The sequence below is a fragment of the Falco cherrug genome, chromosome 1 (genome assembly GCF_023634085.1).
Source record: "Falco cherrug isolate bFalChe1 chromosome 1, bFalChe1.pri, whole genome shotgun sequence".
Classification (NCBI taxonomy): domain Eukaryota; kingdom Metazoa; phylum Chordata; class Aves; order Falconiformes; family Falconidae; genus Falco; species Falco cherrug.
The window spans coordinates 19624659-19645212 of NC_073697.1; the positions used below are offsets into that span (position 1 = coordinate 19624659).

The following is a 20554-nucleotide window of genomic DNA, read 5'->3' on the forward strand; positions in this document are numbered from 1 at the left end:
CAGCCTGCAAGTAAACAATAAAACAAACACCAGGGACTTTGCCAGACTGAATCCCACTAGTCAATTGTGGTTAAGAAAGAAAAATATTAAGACTTCATCTAAAATCAAATGCCATTTGATCAGCAGCATGTGAACCACAGCATAGCCATAACTGAATACTGAATTTCTGAATAGTGAATAACAAAACTGAATAGTGTTTATCAAACACTAATTCAGGTCCCTTGCTCTTCTCTCCCATGGTTCACCATGCTCACCTTTTTGACCACCCCACATGATGCATCATAAAAGACGAGGTCCAAAGGAAACAAAGGTTTGTTTCCTTAGGACAAGGACAAAGACAACTGTAAGAAAGACAAGTTTTAATGGTTTCTCTATCTGTGAGCAAGTGATTTCACATTTTAAAAAGTGAAAGATCTAAAATATAAACATCCATAAATGCAAGCTAGATATACTCACTCACCTGCACAGGCACAATGGAACCACATGGCAATTTTTGTAGTCAGACTAAAAAACAGCAGTAGACACCAAGGTCCTCAAAAGTTTTTTTCTGAATCAAGCATTTTTCAAGCAAAAGAGACCTTGTATTAGAATGAATAGGCATCACTACAAGTACCAAACAGCTAAATTCCACATGCAAGCTCCCATCACACATAATGTTTAAACAGAATCAAAGAGATGATAGATGTGATCTTTGTATAAATGGAATTATCACTAAAAGCACAGAAACCTCTTTAAGTTCCTTTGTTCAATGACCAGATTTGAGAGAGGTCAAAATATCTTTCCCCTATTAATTTTTCCACTGAAAAAATACACACTATTTGGATATAATAGAAAAAGCAAATACAGATCATCTAAATACAGATATTTTTGTAAAAAGGGACAAAGCATAAAAGATATCTTTGCTTCTTCAACTTAGGACATCCACTTCATGGAAGATTTGGAAGAAAGCAGAATTATTTTACACTTGCAGTGGGTAGCACAACTTGTATGGTAAACGAGAAAATAAGCAGCAGCACACAGATAGCTCCAAATCACAATGTAAGATCCTAGATAACATACTATAGTTTGGTTCATTTCTAATCTGCACCTAGACTTTCACTTACAGCACAAATGAGAAATCAGACCCATTCTTCATTTTGTATTTGACATCCTGAGGATTATTCTTGACATGCTGCACTGATATCAGAAATAAATTGTTAGTAAATTGAACAGTGTTCTAAAAGATATTTGGCTGCATTGTTCATATTATGTGCCCTTAACAGTATTAGACTGAGCAATAGAAGATTGAACCTTAAGGCATATGTATAATAGGATTGAAATGCAGTTCATATGCCAAGTCAGGTCTTGGTTTTCTTGATCGTAGTCCTTATGAGTACAATCTTAGCATCTCATTAATAAAATCACCATATAAAACCTGTATTTGCATTACACGTAAATATTAAAAATTCTAAGGTTGCAAAGTCAAAGACTGGAAAAAGACAGAGATAGAGCTACCTGTGTAATAAACTGCATTATGTAATTATGCCAGACTTTTTAAAAAAGGGTCAGTATTCACTATGGTGCATTTAAGTGAAAAACAACAAAAAAATATTTTAAAAAAAAGGAGTTAAAAAAAAGAGTCCATACAAGGAACTCAAGAGTTCCACTGACATTTCAAAGTTGTCATCTGGACATGCTGATGACTATAACTGGGTGAATTTATATTAAAAATGTAAAAGCCATGGCTCCAATCTAGGGCACACATTCTAATAAACTACAGTACATGAGGGAGAAGAAATTAAGAGTTACATTGTGCCCAGATGTTATGAGGATTACATGAGGTTCAGAATGGGCTTCCACCACTCAAACAATTATCAGGAGATAACCACTGATTCTCGTGCCCAGGGTAAAGCAGAAACTGCTTGCTTCAGTTAATCAGTTGTCTGAAGAGCAGAGGCCCAGAAAATATTACAGCCTCTGACGGTGATATCAGAGTTCAGTAATCTGGGAAACTGAGGTACAAGGATGTCAGAGATGTCCATCATCCTGCAGGAGATGTCCATCTGTCAGAGAAGGAGAAGAGGATTTTTGGTCATAGGCTCGCCAAGCTGGTGAAGAAGGCTTTAAGCTAAAGTCCTGGGGAAGGAAACCTCGATCCATCCCACTCCTACCAGTTTGATGCCAGCGCTAGCAAGAGATGCTCAGACCCTGGAGAGGGATTGCAGGTCAGCAGGAGAGCACCTGAAGAGCAGCACAAAGGGTTCCAGCCACTCCAGCCAGTAAGTCAGCTTCATTGGGGCCCACCTTAAATGCCTCTATGCAAACACACATAGCATGGGGAACAAACAAGCGGAGTTAGAGACTTGGGGGTGTTGGTGCTCAACATGACCCAGCAATGTGCGCTTGCAGCCCAGAAAGCCAACCATAACCTGCACTGCATCAAAAGAAGCCTGGCCAGAAGGTCGAGGGAGGTGATTCTTCCCCTCTACTCCACCCTCATGAGATCTCACTTGGAGTACTGTGTTTAGCACTGGAGGCCCCAACATAAGAAAGGCATGGACCTGTTGGAATGAGCCCAGAGGAGGGCCACGAAGATGACCAGAGGGCTGGAGCACCTCTCCTGTGAAGACAGGCTGAGAGAGTTGGGGTTGTTCAGCCTGGAGAAGAGAAGGCTCCAGGGAGACCTTATAGGGCCTTCCAGTACATAAAGGGGGCCTACAAGAAAGCTGGAGAGGGACTTTTTAAAAGGACATGTAGCAATAGGACAAGGTAATGGCTTTAAACTAAAAGAGGGCAGATTTAGATTAGATATTAGGGAAAAAAAGATTTAAAATCCCAGTGATAAGACACTGGCACAGGCTGCCCAGAGAAGTTAGGGATGCCCCATCCCTGGAACTACCTGGTCTAGTGGAAGGTGCCCCTGTCCATGGCCAGTGGGGTGGAATTAGAGGATCTTCAAGGTCCCTTCCAACCCAAGCCATTCTACAATTCTACATAATGCAGGAACAGACTGAAAAGCATAACGGCTGCTAAACTTCAGGTTAGTTCCAGGGAGACCAAAGCTCTTCACCTAAAAGTTTGGTATTTAAATTTATGGATCTGTGTCAGGAATTTGTTAGCTAATGAGAGAAGATTTGTTAAGGTGAAGGGAAAGGAGCCAAGGACAAAAGGAAGAAAACAGGAAGATTATCTGGTGGAAGAGGACTAAGTGAAAATGTAAAAAAACCCAAAACTTTCAGAAAGTCTGCAGAGGAGAAAAGACTTCAGAATGAAGATTCTAGAATCTAGTTTGGTATCACCACTTGAGTCCTACAGATCTCTGCCTGAATTGCCTCAGGTGCAGCTACAAAAAAAGAGAAAAGGGGTGTTTCTATCTGCAGAACAGGTTCAATGCACTCTGATCTCTCTTGCCTCGGGAATCCACCACCTGTGGAGAGTGCCCATGAGCTCCTGCAGCCCTAAACAAGGCCGAAAATTCCAGGTAGGTTTAAGGTTATAATTTCAGCACGGAGAAGCTCCATGACTGTTTTTCACTGCAAATATTTTAAGGACATTCAGAAGAATTTAGAGAATTACAGTTTGCATAAGCCTGTTCACCAGGCAAAAAGACAAACAAGGTGGCTAAACTTAAGTTAGAAAACCAGGCAAACTAAAAATTCAGATATTGGATTAATCTCCTTGTCATATGTGACTAGATATGCACATTATAGAAATTAAACAAGCAAGCTGTGAATGTTGTGGGACAAGGATTAAAGACAAAACTACACACATGTCCAGTTAAAACCATTAAAAAAATTAGAATTTGCTAAAATATTTGATGGCTTGGATTTTAGTAGTTTTTAGCTGAAAACTGCATGAAAAGAAAGTAAGGGGGAGAGATCAATCTGGAATTTGCGCATTCAAAAGGAAAGACCTCAGCATCCTCCAAATTTTCCACATCAGGCTGCCTAGGAAACCTGTCTGTCAGCATTGACTCGAGGATGAAGATCCATTTAGACAGAACAGCTGAAGCAGGTGCTGTCTTCAATTTATGGTCCTTTTCTAAAGGTTGCTATTCCCAAAGCAGAGATGGCTGAGAGAGCAAGCTATCCACTCCTGAACTGCCACAGCCAACATCCAAACATTTTAACATAACCTGAGATTAGTCATCCAACCAACTTCATCTTGGCTGTAGAAAGTGGAAGATTAAGCAGAACTCAGGCCTTACGGATAGCAGACCATCAGCCCTCAGATTCCAACCATCTGGCACGTCTGCCTGAACCACGTCCTGTAAATCAGCCTGAGATACATTCCTTCCACTGTTTGAACACAAATATGAGTGTAGAGCACCTCAGCTTTCAAGCTGAAATTTGTCTGAAAGCTTTTCCTGTAGATCCTATCTTCCTGCCAGGTCAGAGGCACCTGCACATGAAATTCTTGCAGCCACAATTCCATTGCTGGACATAAGATGCACAGGCATTAGCTTGGAGCCTGCACTGCAGTAAGCAATGAAATACTCCCTGCAGCCCTTCTCAGAGTACATTTAGACCCAGTTTTCCTGTCCACAAAAAACAGGACATGGAAGATGACTGGTGTGTAATATGCCCTCAGCCCAATGTAGGATCAGGATGTGGCCAAGGCACGCACTCAGGTCCTGGGTCCCACATTTCATACATATCCATTAGCAGCCTTGTTGCTCTTTCAGTGAAACATAAAAATACAAAGCTGCTTCAAAAGTTCAAGAAGAATTCAGAACTTGACTCAAATGCCAGTGTGGGACAATAATAATTTTTTATTCTCAGTATATCACTGGAGCTTCCATTGGATGTGGATTATGTGTATAAAATAAGTCGTATTTAATTTTGGTTTGCTTAATTGTTAATAACTGTGGGAAAATACCAGCTGGAAATACTTAGTATTTTCCCCCTTTTAAAAAATAAAATCTATTTTAAATATAGCCAAGTTTATGTTAATTGAAATAAATGTTGATTTTTCTTACCTTGGTACAGCTTTGCAAAGATAAGAAATTTCAAACTTTTTTGTTTAATGAGTATTATGGGTCATGTTAGCAAACATTACTTAACCAAGAAATTAATTTTCCACAATGGAATTAGGTCATAATCAAACGCTTCCAGAGTATTTCATTTTTTGCCCCTATTGATATCCAGCTATGGAGCTTTTAAAAATGCACACATTGTGTTTGTACACTGTGTAAGCAAGACAGATATAACAATTATTAACCCATTCTCAATTCGTAACAAAAAGATGAAGACTTTTTTTGGTCTGTTTTTATAGGGGGTTACCGTGTTCTTTATGGTCTTAGAAACTCTCTTTTCTCCACATTTTTCCAAATAAAGGTCATGTACATGGGTGACCAGAACCACAAATAGCAGTCCAATGTAGTTTTACTGCTATCATACACACCGACACTGATAATTTCCATTACAGGTTAAAGTATTACCATACAAGCATGAAAAATTGGAAGCCTAAGTATTTCAGTTGTCCGTCAGTGGTATGGTGGTGTGGGGTATTTGAGAGTGTGACTAATAAGTAGCTAAATAACAGATTAATGAGTTGGGTGTCTAGTCCATAAAAGGACTAAAAAAGGGTTGGGGAGGACTCCTGAGTACTCAGTGCTGAGAATGTTCAGATTAAGAAGTGTCAGTTAGTGTCTTAAAGGGTTCATACCATGGACTGAACACAGTGCTGTTAATGACTGCAGCCAGCATGTATACTTAGTGTACAAATAAAGAACTGACCAAGCAAAAATGATTTTCAAAAAGAGATTTTCAGAGTGTTTGCCATATGACACAATACAAACTACAGTGCATAAGGAATTGTTAAATGTATATAAAAGGGTTCATGGCTCAGTCTATCTGGTCATCACTACATGCTTGCCAAATGAGGAATGTTCATGACAAATACAGTGTTGAGCTGATGTGGTAGTAAAAAATCAGGGGAAAGCATCAGTGGAGCACTGCATTTACTATTGGCTGGTAGGCAATAGGGAGAAAATGCAATAGCAGTTGCAGTCCCTGCAGCCCCAGTACTAGAAGACCTCTAGGAATAAAAAGAGGCCAGTACTTCATCCTACTAGAAATATCTTATCTGATATATTTAGGCTCATGCTTGCCTTCACAGACCTTCATTATACTCATGACTTACATTCATGCTGGGATTGTTTAATATAGTCAAAGCTCCCACTGACACTTTCAATATTTAGTCTCAAAACTACCCCAAAAATTATTGCTATTAATTACTAAATGCATCAATTTGCACTATAAAATCCTTCTCTTTCTTGTTTTATTGACTTTGGGGCAGTGATTGTTTTTTATACTTGTACTTCAAGTCAACAGAAATATGCCAAAAAGCCAAAAACCATAATAACCCATCACTATATCTGGTTAGAAATGGGAAAAGAAAGTAAACCATAAAAGTTTTCAAAAATACGGTGGTTTGGCTTATAGATGATCTTCTGAAGCCTTAGTTATTGCATAGCTGACTAACAAAACCCTCCCAAAATGCTTTTGTAAATCCATGCACACATACCCACATTATGGGAAAAGTCTTAAAATACTGTAACTACAAATTAGACACAGCTGATGCACTTGTAAACTCATAAAGGTTATCAACTTGCATTCAAGAGGCTTCCTCTGAAAATGAAGTTAAACAACATTGTCCCAAGCCAGACTTGTATCACTTATTCAAAGGGAAATCTAATTTGTATTCCATTATGTCACTGTGTGAATCATTTGCGATAAGGAAGAAGCTTCAGAAATTTATGTTTGATGCTAAAGCTCAATGACCAGTTCTGCAAAGCACAAGAATCGCAGAAGACAACAGGCTGACTCTGTCTGAAATTCCCTCTGCTATGCTTTTTTTTTTCCCCCTCCCAAACACCGACAACAGCAAGACTATAGAAAGGCTTAATCCCTGGGGCCAAAAAACCCACTGCCCATCACCTCTGTACCTACAAAGGCATGTGTGAATGCGCACAGACTCAGACACAACAGATGAAAAAAGTAACCTCAAAACTACAAGCTAAAATTAATTGGAATACATTTTTCCATTGAAAAATTGTTTGATATGACAGAGAATGACATTATTCACTTTGAGGTTTTATCACTATTTCATTAATTCTTTTTTTCAAGATCAAAGAAAGAAATAAGCTTACATTGGTTATATTATTGACTATGGTGTTGATACAAGTTTTCTAACTGGCATTTATTTTATTGAACCAGCAGAGTGTTCTTTTCTTTTTTTCCTTTTTATGCATAGTTTTTATATAATATGAATAGCCGAGAGGTCATAAGTATAAAATGACTCATAAGGAGAATTATTAATGCTGGTAAATTGGGTAATACTCCATAGGATATGACAAAGTAATTACTTTCTCAGGAACTCCCCACTCACCTCAATATGCACTGATAATATGCTCTGTACATTTATTTATTAAGTATATGCTTAAACAGATAGATGCTTCAGATTTTTCTTTTCAAATGCAGGTACCATTCTGTTTAAATATTCCATTTTCCTTCCCATATAGAAATAAATGTATTTTTCTTACTGCATGCACTTCAAAGATTTATAAATAAAAAAGGAGATTAAATATTTACAAATAAGTGTGGAGATCTTTCCTCTGTATGCCAATAAACATGAAATCAGACATTTTTCAGTGGAAGCAGTGGATTATTTGACAGTTGGTTGCCAAGGACAAAAATGGTGGAGATCTGAGGTAGGTCACGTGCACTGGATGTAAACACAGCCAGCTTATCTACTACACACTCTGTTTACCTCTCCCCTTTATTGCTTATTAATATTTTAAATTGTATTGTCTTTCTAATTTTATTTATTTTCTCCTTGAGGCCTGGTCCCCCCTTTATCTGTAAAATGTCATTAAAGGTTTAACAAGCTGTATGTTCTGCGGTTCACATGTTGATGACAAAAAATATATCTCATAACTGCAGAATTTCCTAGGTCCTATTGATACGTACCCTCATGATGCGTTATAATTCTGAATTAAACTGCTGATAGACAAGAACCTCCATTTGGTGAGCAAAAATGTCACTTGTCCAGTGGGGTTTTCCAGTCTTCTGCCTTCTCCATGTTGAACACAGCTCTTAAGCACACGGATGACACCAAACTTCTCCACCTGTTTCAAAGGGCCATGAAAAAAGACCCAGACTTGATTATAATGAAAGAGTCCCTGGCTACATGGAGAATGGAAGAAACAAATATGGCAGTTGTGAAACTCATGCTTTTAAGAAGAAAATATAATTTCTTCTTACCCTGTCTCATGCATCTCCTTTCTCCTCTCCAGTCAGCTTTACATTACAAGGAATGCTACTGAGAACCAGAAAAAATGCAACAGCATTTTTGATTGTCAGCATTTCTGAGGGTACAGTAGATGCACAGAAGCAATAAAATAGAAAATAAGTGAGAAAAATCTACTGGTTTTGAAGGCTGTACGCTTAATATATACAAGGCATTTCAAAACCCACAACAGCAATGACAGGGAAGAAACTGCTAAAAATCAGTGAAAGGGGCACTAGGAACCATGCATTCCAGAGAGGAAATGTTTATTGTGCAAGGTAAGAAGTCACAAAAAAGATGAGCAATAGAAGTGGTTCCTACAGTCAAAAAAAAATTATACTAGTTTAGAATATTTAGTTCAGAATATTTTCTGCATGTCTTGGATACAAATGCAAAACAGCAGCTGTTTTTCCCAGATTTTGCACATAGAGGAACTGAGGCACAGGAAGAATAAAACATCTATCTTAGCTCATCTAGCGTTTCAGCAGAAAATCCAGGAATTGGAGTTCAAGAGATCTGAGCTCTAATGCAGACACTAGAGAGACACAGCTCGAGGTACACAGAGTGTACTATCACTAACAAAGTCTGCATTTTTCATTTAGAGTCTAAGACTTCTCTTTCAGAAACCAAACAGGTCACTAATGCTTTTGGATACATTAATAAAAACAGGAAAATGAAATGGTATACAAAAATCTAGATACGGCAGTATTCATAGGCAAATGTATAGTTCAAGGAAAAATGTTAATTGGGCCCTAAAGGAAGAACATATGCCCTCAAAGGAGCAGAAATACACATAAATATCAGAAGATAAACAGCAGACTCCACAAAAGTGGAATTTTACAGAAAACACCAAAAGCAAAACTAAAATCTATCCAAACAAGAATAAGGTCAACAGCACAGCTGCTACTATGAGGGCAGAATATGGAGCCATTTGGTAAAAGCATCAGGCAATTAGGAAAAAACCCCCAAACAATTAAATAATTGCAGATGCTGACATTTAATGCATCAGCTCAAAAATGTCAACATCCCTACCTAAGAGAATTTCTATAACATTTAAGAAACAGAAAACCAGAAGAACGAGTAACAAAATAGTCTTGAATATTCTAAATCTGACATACAAAATAGGCGCAGGTCTATACACAGAAGTTGCCAAGTGATCTGAACAGGGCAAAGAGCCTTTTGATGCTTTAACAAGCACAGGTGAAACTGAAATGCTAATATGTAAGCAAACTGTCAGCCAGGGATGACTGAGAATAACTACTGAGGTATGAAGAAAAGCAGCAGCAGAAGCAGAAGAGGTTGGGATTGAGCTAATTTGGATTGAAAGTGCTGGGTCCTGGCAAGAAAGAAATGCTTAGTAAAGCAGTAACGACCCAGTAAGGCAAAAAAGAGTTACTAAAAAGATAAATGTTTAATTTAAAACATATTCAAGGAAATGCAAGTATTTCAATGTGTTGGGTTTTTTTTCTTCACATACTATTTTGACAGAAAGCAAGATTATTTTTTTCCATTTTTAAAATGTCCTTTCTCTCTCTAGCTTTCTCCCTGGTGTCCCTTCATACCAGACACACCTCATGTAATGAACTAGAGTGCAGGAAGGGAGAAAAAGAAGGGGAAAACAATAGCAATTGAAGACAACAGAAAGGGGGAAAAGTTTCTTGTTAAAGATCTGCTTCATTTGTAATAAAACAGAGAAAAAACAATTTTCATTAAAAAAAATTACGTGTGAAATCTTTTAATGAATCTATTTGTTAATTTTTCAGTCCTTAACCTAAAGCTTTGATTAAAAAGCTGACTCTTCAGAGAAGCGTGTGTAGCCTGTCAGGTAAAAATGAAGGAGTGCATGGGATACATTCTGGTACTAGCTATGCTTTTGCATAATTCCAGATTACAGTTTCTTAAATAACTTAGAAAATACAGGGAACAAAAAGCATCATAGGGTAACCGCACAACTAAACAAAAGAATTTTTTAGGACCAGTTAAACACTATTTACTGTTCGAGTGGATTAAGCTCTTCAAAAGGAGCCTTAAAGGCTATCCTGGTTTGACTCTACGCAGTATTTTCTTAAATATTTGAATGGTGGAATAGTAGAAGGCTTGCAAATATTTTGTCACAGGCTTCAAGAATATGAGGAAGGAGACATGACAGCAGCTAATCAAACCCCAGCACCAGATGCAGAAGGTGCTAAAGATCACAGCACATTTTTTTAGCTGGAAAAAGTCAATTCTTAGTTTCAAGACATTCTAACAGTATCTTAAAGAGTTGTCTGACAATTCCAGATTTGAAGAAAACCTGAACAATAAGGAACAAGACATCCTGAAAAGAAAAGTGACTATAAAACTTGCTGCCATAGATTTCAGCAGATCATGAGAAGTTCAGCAGCACTGGAGGATAACTGCTCCCCACCTGCCTCTCGTGTGGGCTACACTGAATCTGAAGCCATGGCTGTCACACACGCCGGCCTCAGCACAAAACTGGTGAACAGGGAAAAAGTTTAGAAATTGCCCACAGGGCAGGTCTAAAGACTGTTCTTGCAAGAAGAGCAGGTCAAAAGGTTTTTGATCCACTCCGCTTGTTAATTTATTTAATAATAGAGAAGGAAAGGGTGGTATTTAAGAGGACAAACTAAAGTTGAAAACCATACATCGACACAGTCCGTGTTATGCCACGCGACATAACAGCTCCCAATTCACAGGCACATGCTCACATACTCACAGAAGCATTTGGCAGACTTTGGCACTAACAACAGCAGGGTAGTAGCACCAATGTTGTAAGCGTGACTTCTGTGTTACTTAAAGAAATAAAATGCCTCTACTATTTTAATACTGAAACTAAAAAGGACATTTGGATCTGCACCACACAAATGGAGCATACGTGGATTATGAGGGCAGAATTTAAAAGAGGTCATAACAGCACATAGATATGTTATTGACACTGCTTCTCTAATCCCATGCTGGTTTTACATGGGAAAGGCCAGCCTTGCTACAAATTCTGCACAAGCTCATCAAAATCAATGAAGATGCACTAGCTGGCTTCTGCTGATGTTAAACCCCACCAAGCAAGGCCTGCAAAGGCTTTCCTCTTTGGAGACCTTTCTTGAATTAGTCTAGAAACCATCAGTAGCAACAAAAATACTTCCTGGGAGAGAGTTTTCAAGCATACATAATGCACTAGATACTTTACAGGTTCTCACAGCTTTTTGCAGGACCTTTCCCTGAGAACACCTGCCAGTGAGGCCCTCAGCTAGCTCTGCAGAGAGCGACTGGCTTAGTGAAAGTAATTATGGAATCCATTCTTCTTGTACTCTCATATATGGGCCATTTTTGTCATTAAACACTTAAATTCAAAGCTCATAGCGATTAATAATGAGCTAATTTACATTTCAATAGAGTCATCATCAGTGTAGCTGTTGATAGTTTGTAGCACTACGTTCTTTAGAGCAAATTAAGTCCTATTGGAAGTGTCCTGTCCTTCCAACTTACTTGCAAGAAAAACTTTTTTTTTAATCTTAAAAAAAATCTTAGTTTTGAGTTGTCTCTGGTTAGACTCCAATTCCCAAAAGCTAGACAAGTATGTATTGCTCCAGCATGTGTACTGTTTCAGCATTGTGAATGAAGTCTTGTATGTGCACTATAATTGATAAAACATCTGAAAGCCAAATTCTTGGGACTGCCTTTTACACCAAGTATGTTTGTCATTCCTCTCACAGCTCCTACTAAGCAATGGCATCCTAGCAGAATGAATGCAGTTTTGCTGTAGCCCAGTTCTGTGTGGATGGAAATATCCTACCCCACTTACACAAAGATGAGGGAAGGCAAAGTCAGGAGTGCAGACAGAACAAAAATGGTAAAACAGGAGTCAGAGACAGGCCTAACAAAAGCTGGAGAAGAAAAGGAAGGAGCAGGCTACTTTTTATAAACACCACTTGAGTAAAGGCTATTCAAGAAACTCACTTTGAACCAGGATACCTGAGACTCCACATTCCTCCTTAGCCAAATGAAAATGCGTAGCTTGGGTCTAAAGCATACACTTGTGTGTGTGTCAGAATGGAAGCACAGGTCTAGACCAAACTAAAAAGAACCAAGCATCTTACATAGAGAGGAAAGCAATGCAACGCCCAGTCCAAATGGTTCTGCTGGGCCAGCAAACAAAAGTCCAGGAAAACCAAAATGGCTAAAAAATTCAAGGAGAAACACAAAGAGAGGAAATGTGCAACCTTTAGTGCTTCTTAAAGGACCCTAAGTGGCTAGTGCTACCTGTTGAGATAAATTCTTCAGATATCCTGGCAACAAGGGAGCAGAAGGAGGCCCTTAAGTCTCCTTCACTGCCACTTGGGTTCATCTTGCTGACATTGCAGATGGAAAATTTGGTAAGAAACATCTGTATCTCTGTGAAACCATATTAGAGTTTGAGAGGAGCCTCACATGTAGGAGGAAAAGCAGGCAAATCTTCTCTGTGACAGTTCAGAAAATCTCTGAGCACTGCGCACAGGTTGCTCTGCACCAGCAACCTACAGACCCACTACTAAAGGTCTTGATCTTGGTAAAAAAGTTTGTTAACAATTTGAGCAGCACTGTTTCATTAATATCTACAGAAACTGATTCAGCCTGACAGCAGAGTACTTTATACCCCATAAGAAATCAGAAAGCAACTTAATGTCCTTCAGAATACAGAGCACGAGCACCTACAATGGCCAACACCTCTCAGGTGGCCAATGAGAGTGATTTTAATTAAATCCCTTTTCCAAACTTTGTGAGTGAACCCTGATGATGATGCTTTCTCCATCTCTCCACATTTCCCACATTCCAGTCATCTCTAGTCCTCAGTCCCCATAGCGATGCACATGCCATAAGAACAATATGACCGAGGCATAAGAAATAATGGATGAGGTGGAGGAGGTGAATAGGGAAAAAAAATTTACTTCTCACAACATGAGAACTGAAGGATAATCAGAAAAAAACCAGTATTTCTCCATACAGCAATAAACGAACCATGAACTTCATTGCCACAGGATGCTGTGAAGGCTAAAAGGATTAAAAAAAAAAAAAAAAAGAGAACCAAATAATAATAATTTAAAAAAAAAAAACAAACAAAAAAACCTCCAGTGCTTGAATCAATGGAGGATAAACACACTTGTGGATACAAACTTTCAGTCGGGACCCTCACAGATTGTCAGATTGGATCACATTCCAGAGGAATTATAGGTGTATCTCAGTCCTATAGTTGTAACCTTGTCCAAAGTATGTTATTACACACACATACGCACACACAGGGCACAGACAAACTACCTAGCTAAGCTGCTGTGTAGTTTCACCTAGCACAGCAGTTCTTCTTATATGCCACTGTCTTCTCTCCCATTCGCCAACAAATTTCCCTTCAGCTCTTCCCACCAGCTTCTAGCAGTACCAGCCAGATTTAACTCTTTAGGGGGGGAGACCTCCCCAGGTGGGGGCAAATGGTCTGTATGACACAACACAAAGATGCCAGTATTGTATTTAAAAGCACTGCTGATCAGTAGTTCAAACCTTGCTCTCAATAATCTTGCAGCCAATGCACAGCCCTGTTTAACTCCATTTATAGTCAGCATATGGTAATTGTACATACCTAGACTGCCTGGATGCATTCATCACTGCTTCTGGAAGGTCAGGATGTTTATTAACTCATCATTTCTGCTAAAGAGAGGCCTAGAAACTAGTTTCATCAATAAAATTAGAAAAATAAAACCTGGTACCTCCCAGGAAGCTCAGGATGCAGCACTGTACTCCCCTCTGCCTGGCAGGTAACAACTGACCAGCTTCAGCACCCAGCCTGCTTTCATTGTCGCAGCTATGCACGTCCGCATGGAGGAGTCTCAGCCTAAAGCACAGCTTTGTAGCTGCCTTCAGTACCTGAAGGTACAGGATTGTTCTGTCTCCGAGTGTTTACAAATTGTTCCTAGAAATGAATCCTCTTTTATAAACTAAGCAACAGGAAGCAGAAACTTCAGCTTAAAGATGAAGAGGGATCTTACTGAAGAGAGCCCGTAACTGTAAGTGGCTTTAAGTGAGCAATTTCCAAAAGCTGGTGCTGAAAGGCTGTTTGCATTTTTATTTCTTGTGTACCGACATAGATGCAATACACAGGGAATATACAAACACAGTGTGAAGCATACAGTTTTGCATTTCATAATTGCCAGTACGAGGGGGTACATAGTACATTCTGTATTTGGTTCCATGGTATAGTAGACATCAAATGAATGTTTTCAAGTTCCTCTTTTTTAATTAGGTCATCTAGTAAAGTAATTTCTGCACACACACACGCACACATATTATGCATGATCTAAATAATGTTCCTCCTTGTCTAAATTCAGCAGTGTATTACTGACAATAAAATGTACATCAGATTAATTTATGCCCAAACTATATTTTTGATTAAAAACAGATTCCAGTGAAAAAGTTTGCTTTGATACAAAGCTATGGATTGGCAAATGCAAGTGTCATCCTATCCTCAAGCAACCTGGTACCAAAATAGTATTTCTAATGATAAAATACACTCCCTGCTGTCCAAATCAGCACAGAATAATCTCTTTCCTTTCATAGTACAAAATGCAGGGAAAGCTGTCCTCATTGTGGTTGCCTATCTCCACCTAGTGACCAGAAAAGTTATATAAATTACCTCTACAACAATCCAGTAATTAATAGTTTGCCATGGGTGGATAAAACTTACAAAGCACAAAACTCTGTTCCTATGAATTTTCAAGTGGTGAAGGAAGTTTATCTTCTCCCAGATAAGCAGAACAGATTTTATCCAGCATGCGCAAAGAAACACTTGTGTATTTGTGCAATGCATGTACGATGTGCATCTCTTACACACACCTGGACAGGCTGGAAGAGTGGGCTAGCAAGAACAGTATGAAGTTTAACAAAGAAAAGTACAAGGTCCTGCACCTGGAACAAAATATCCAAAGAGCCCAGTCCAGGCTCAGATTTGTGGGAGCAGCCTTGCTGAAAGGTATCTGGGGGTCCTGGTGAGCAACAAGCTGAACATCAGGCAGCAGTCAGCTGCAGCACTGAAGGCAAATCGGATCCTGGGCTGCATCTGCAGGGGTATTACTAGCAGAGACAGAGATGTGATCACCCACCCCACTCTACTCAATGTTTGTCAGGCCACACCTGGAGTACTGTGTCCGGTTCTAGTCCCCACAATTTAAAAAAAGACAGAGAGACTAGAGACAGTCTACAGAAGGGCCATGAAGATAATGAAAGTGCTGGAGAAACCTGTCCTGTGAGGAAAGACTGAAGGAGTTAGGTCTTTTCTCCCTGGAGAAGAGAAGACTAAGAGAAGGTCTCATCACAATATTCCAGTACTTAAAGGTTGGCTACAAAGAGGGCAGAGCCACAGGAGAGGACAAGGGGCAATGGGTGCAAGTTGCATCAGGAGAGGTTTCATCGTGATATAAGAAATACATTTTTCACAGTGAGAACAACCGATCACTGGAACAACCTTGCCAGGGGCATGGTGGAGTCCCCATCACTGGAGGTTTTCAAGACACAACAGGACTGAGTGCTAGAAAATCTAGGCTCTGTGACCAGATCCCTCTTTAAGGAAACCAGTGTCACCACACCAAGAAAGCACAGGCAGAACTCAGCTTTCTGCAGTTCTGCAGCCAGCAAGAAAGGAGGTTTAGGGGAGTAAGGAAAAAAAGAGGTAGGAGGAGATGGATTGGATTAATAACAAGAACTCTATTTAAAAGAAGAAAAACAACCACTCCTTTGGAGTCAGGAATTGTGTTCTAAAAACAAACAACCATTTCAGTACCTAAAATGTTACAGGGAGCTTCCTGGTTCGGGCAGACTGCGGGTGGTAGTTACCAGTGTCATCAGGGGTCAGCAACTGATGCAAAGTAATACCCTTCTCTTGCTGGGGACATGGACAGTAAAAATATTCAGGGCAGCACCTGCAACACAACTTTACTCAAGACAAGTCATAAGCAAAAATACTACTCAAGACACAAGCCCTTTAAGATAGTGGGGTTTTATGCATATTTCTCCTAAAGTGTGTGTGGGGGGAGGTTTATAACCATAACACCAGCAGATTTTTGATCCACAGCATGACATGCTCAGAACTCTATCTTACTGCTTTTTGTACAGTAAAATTTAGTTCAGTCTTAATTTAGTTCTCTGTAGATACTGTTTAGATATTTCTGCATAAGTTATACTTTATCTGTACCTTTCGTTTTTACTCTCTTCTGCCATCTGGAAATCCTTATAAGTTTCTTTAGGATCCACACATCTATTTAGCTGAGATGCAGAAAGACCATTAGGGCACAATGAAGACTGTGAAAGAAGTGTTAATTTGGTGGGGGGTGGAAATGAAAGTAGGGAAATAAATACATCATCAACTCTTCCTTTGCCCTTTTGGTCTGTATCCTCAAGCTAAAATTACCCCTTCAACGTACAGCCTGAGCACCTTCAGTGGGCATGCAGGCAGGCTTTGAGAGAGAAAATGTACTTCATTTGCACAGCAGGGATTGGCAGCAGATCCATTTCAGTACTGCTACAGCATCCAAGTGGTTACAGTAGTTCCCTGTGCAAGAAATCAAAGGGAAAATATATTCCCCTGCAGAATATGTCCCAAAGCTTGTCTAGCACACAGCATGCAAGGAAAGCCCCAGAAAAGCTGCAAACACAGCAAGGCTAATAAACACGTTCTGTATTTAGCCCTGTGGTCTTTCACTTTGCAGAAGTTATGTTACCCTAGGAAAACCCTGGGAAGCCCTGTGACTCAAGACATAGCTGACTGATAAAGCTCCTTGTCATTATTCCTCACTTTCATATAAAATACTGTTTATTTGGTATATAGCAGCAGTGGTTACACAGGGCAGGCTCGGATGAACAGAGTGAAAGCTACAGGCTTCACCCCTTTTTCTTCCTTCCCTATGGCACTCACAGCCTGCTTTCAGAGCAGCGCCCCTGCGACAAGGAGAAATAATTAATTAAATCAAGCTAAAAAGTGCATTTGGAAAGTATTTCCTCTCATTCCCATGCACAGCCACGTAAATTTACATTCAGTTCCAACCCTTAGCTAAAATCTGTGCCTGAAGATCTTGACTGAGCCCCTCACAAGAAGATTTGGTACTTTACTAGATTAAGATTTTTTTCTACTGATAAGGAATTTAAAAACACGGTCTCCTCTCTGCTTTCTCTACAGGAACTCAGATAACGGCCCCTCTGCACAGATTTTGTTCATTTAAGAGAGAAAGAGGTATGTTTCTCACAAACGTATGTGACAGTCACCCTGTCTAGCACGTAACACAAGGTTATTCATAAAAAGCTACTGTGATCAGCTATTTCCACAAGATTTACTATGAAGTTGAACTCCTGGCCTGCTCTGGATGCAGTGTTAGCCCTAACCCTCACTTGACCAACATAAAACCAGGTCAAGGAGTAAGAGTGAATGTTGACAGCTGTATTTTTCCTTTACCATGTAATGTTCTCTGTGAAGTCTCAAACGTGGCTGAATGAGCAGATGGACAGACAGACAACAAATATCAGAACCCCATCTCTTTGCAGCAAAACCCTCTTTAAGAGTGTCAGTTCAGAGGGATTCTGCTGATGGATCAAACCTGCCCACATTACGAAAAAGGACATCAACAAGCATCTACCCTCTGTTAATTACAGCAAGTGTTTTTCATTTTCCTTTAGAACAACCAGATATTCAGTTCAAGGTACATGCTTGGTTTTTCATCACAAAAACATCCTTTTTAATCAACATTCTCAAAATAAATCCATCAGTCACTTACCACTCATTTATGTGACATGAACAACTTAACCATTTAATCCCACATAAGATGATGATTCTTCTGCACACTCTGAAATAAAGGAGTGCCTGAACTAATCTACTGGGACTACTTTCTGCCTACACGGACTTCTCCAGCTAGTTCTGCAAAACTCTGGCACACTGCCCACCTCCTCCAGGGAGGCAGGATGATTATCTAGCCCCTAAATCCTCACAGCCAAGCTCCAGCTTTCAGTACTACCCATAGCTAATTGTCTTTCTCCCTCTCTCACACCTCATCACCTCTTCACATGTACTTTTTGAGCCCTAACTGTGCTTAAGTCACCTTAGCCCCCTCAGGAATTTCCAGAATTCTGGCACCTTTTTTGGAAGTATGGGACTTTGGATCCAGATGTAGATCTCTGGAATTTCGTACTACAGATTTCACGTGGAGATATCTGAAAAGAAGAAGAATGAATTTGTGCATCAGTACTGCATAACAAGGTTCTGAAAAAGAGGAACAGGCAGAGGAGAGACTGACAGATCGAATACCAGGTGTCTCTGGTGTCTGAGGTTTAGCTTTGAAAGTGCCTGTGTTAACTTCAATCTATTCTGGCCCAGGGCTAGCTGTAATGTTCAAAAGAAGGGGTGCAGCAGAGAGCCTTCAGCAGAATCCATGCTATAAATAAAACCACTGATCTTAAAATAAATTTTTCTGGGCATTTGTTTATACATTTAAAAATGTATGGCACTAGTTAAAAGTACCGCAATGCTGGGGAAATGTTACTGTTTAACACAAAAGATGACAATTTGTCAAAGCTGCTGGTTTTGTAATCAATTTCAACATATCATATGATTAGTGCTGATGATTTGTAACACTTAAACATTCACCATCTCTAACTGATGTTAGAAAATTAATCACAGTTACATTGATCTACCCAGTCACTGAGTTATGCCAATAAGGATAATCCTTAGTTAATTATTCTCTGTTACTGGAACAGGTTTGTGTTTCTGTCACATACAACTCTGATGGAGGGAGTCTTTAATAAGAGATTTATCATTTTCCACCTTATTTGTATTATTTTTTCTTTAAAATTTGCTGTGTATAATTAATTGCTTTTCCTCCTATTTCTGCCAATTTGTCTTTTGTACTATGAAAAATGAAGAGAATTTTAAACAGAATAAGAATGACATATTTTCTTCTCACTCTTCTTACCAAGTGATTTTTAAATTAGATGTCCTTATTATACTAAAATCACAGGCAACCTAGACAAAAATCTCTGGGAGGAAAATGCAAGATTTAAACTATTTCATTAATTTAAAAAGCTGAAGGAATTAGAATCAGGTTAACCTATTCTTACCTATACTGTAGATTATTTCTCAGATATCCCTTAACAACTATGACGTAGGTGTCCTTGTTGAATTTAACATTAAACAACAGAATCATAAAAATTATTCCACTTGCACAGAAATCCTAAAAATTATTCAAGATTTATGTTCCAAAATGGAAATAAATATTCATACAATTCATAACAATTGGAAACCATATCCCTTAGTATTCTGAATTGCTGTTTACCTGTAAGTTGTCTTTGACAGAGAAAGAAAATACTAAAAGCAACTCAGACTGTATTTGCAATTAAATTTCAGTTAGGACCATCCGCTTCACAAAAGCTGGTCATGCTCATGAAGACCAGCAAACATCCCAAGAGGGACAAAGTCCAGCATCACAGGATCCTTGAACAGTCTACATTTTAGCCACAAAGTTATGTTAGAGATCTGCTGGAGAGGTGAGAGTTAGCAAAATACACAGAAAGGGACTGAGATCCAGAGGCCCATCATTACCACAGCTACAGCCTCAGCCATCCAAGCCAACAAGCCAAGCAAACTCTTTGCCACAAGGTGCTAAGATATTTAATCAAGCAGTCACAAATATCTCTCATAAACCTTCACATCAAACTACTTAAAAATAATCAATCTCACTTACATTTTTCTACCAGCTGCCTTTACAATGACCATGTGCTGCCCCAGACAGGTTGCTGCGTTTCTTCTTCTCCACAGCTTGACAAGGTCTTGCTTTTCAGCTTCTATTTATAACAGGTGCTCAGCTGTAACTTCTCTCTTGTCTCCTTAAGGAAGCTGTGAGTTCTTCCATAGTTAATGAAAATCAATCAGACTATTTCCTCTTTCATGAACATAGAAAGCAGTTTTTCAGCCTAAAAAAAATCTAAAAAAATAATGGGGAAAGCGATCTGCCAGTTCTTAAAACACACTTCCTGGAAAAAAATCAAACTCTGGTTTAACCTCCTTCTCAAGTATAATAGTAGCTGTTTCAAAGCACCAACCCCTTACTAAAGAGTTTCTACTATAAAAAGTGCCCAGTGAAATGAGTGTTCTTCCTCTTAACGTTCAACTTAAGGCAGAAGCAGGTCTGTGGTAAACTGCTGAGGCTGACTATGGCATGTTTTGACATCAGTTCTCATTCTGAGTAATTCCTGAAGATGAACATAGGAAGTATTCACATAATTT

At 39.1% G+C, this 20554-nt stretch overlaps 1 long non-coding RNA gene across 1 annotated transcript in view; it reads right to left on the bottom strand.

Moving 5' to 3' along the window:
* LOC114014295 (uncharacterized) overlaps positions 1-20554 on the bottom strand; it is a 144491-nt gene that overhangs the window by 117170 nt on the left and 6767 nt on the right. Inside the window, exons 2-3 of the long non-coding RNA XR_008730037.1 lie at positions 20013-20241; positions 18410-18486 (exon numbers count right to left, since the gene is read on the bottom strand). This is a non-coding gene — a long non-coding RNA (uncharacterized LOC114014295). The remainder of the gene's footprint in view (positions 1-18409; positions 18487-20012; positions 20242-20554) is intronic.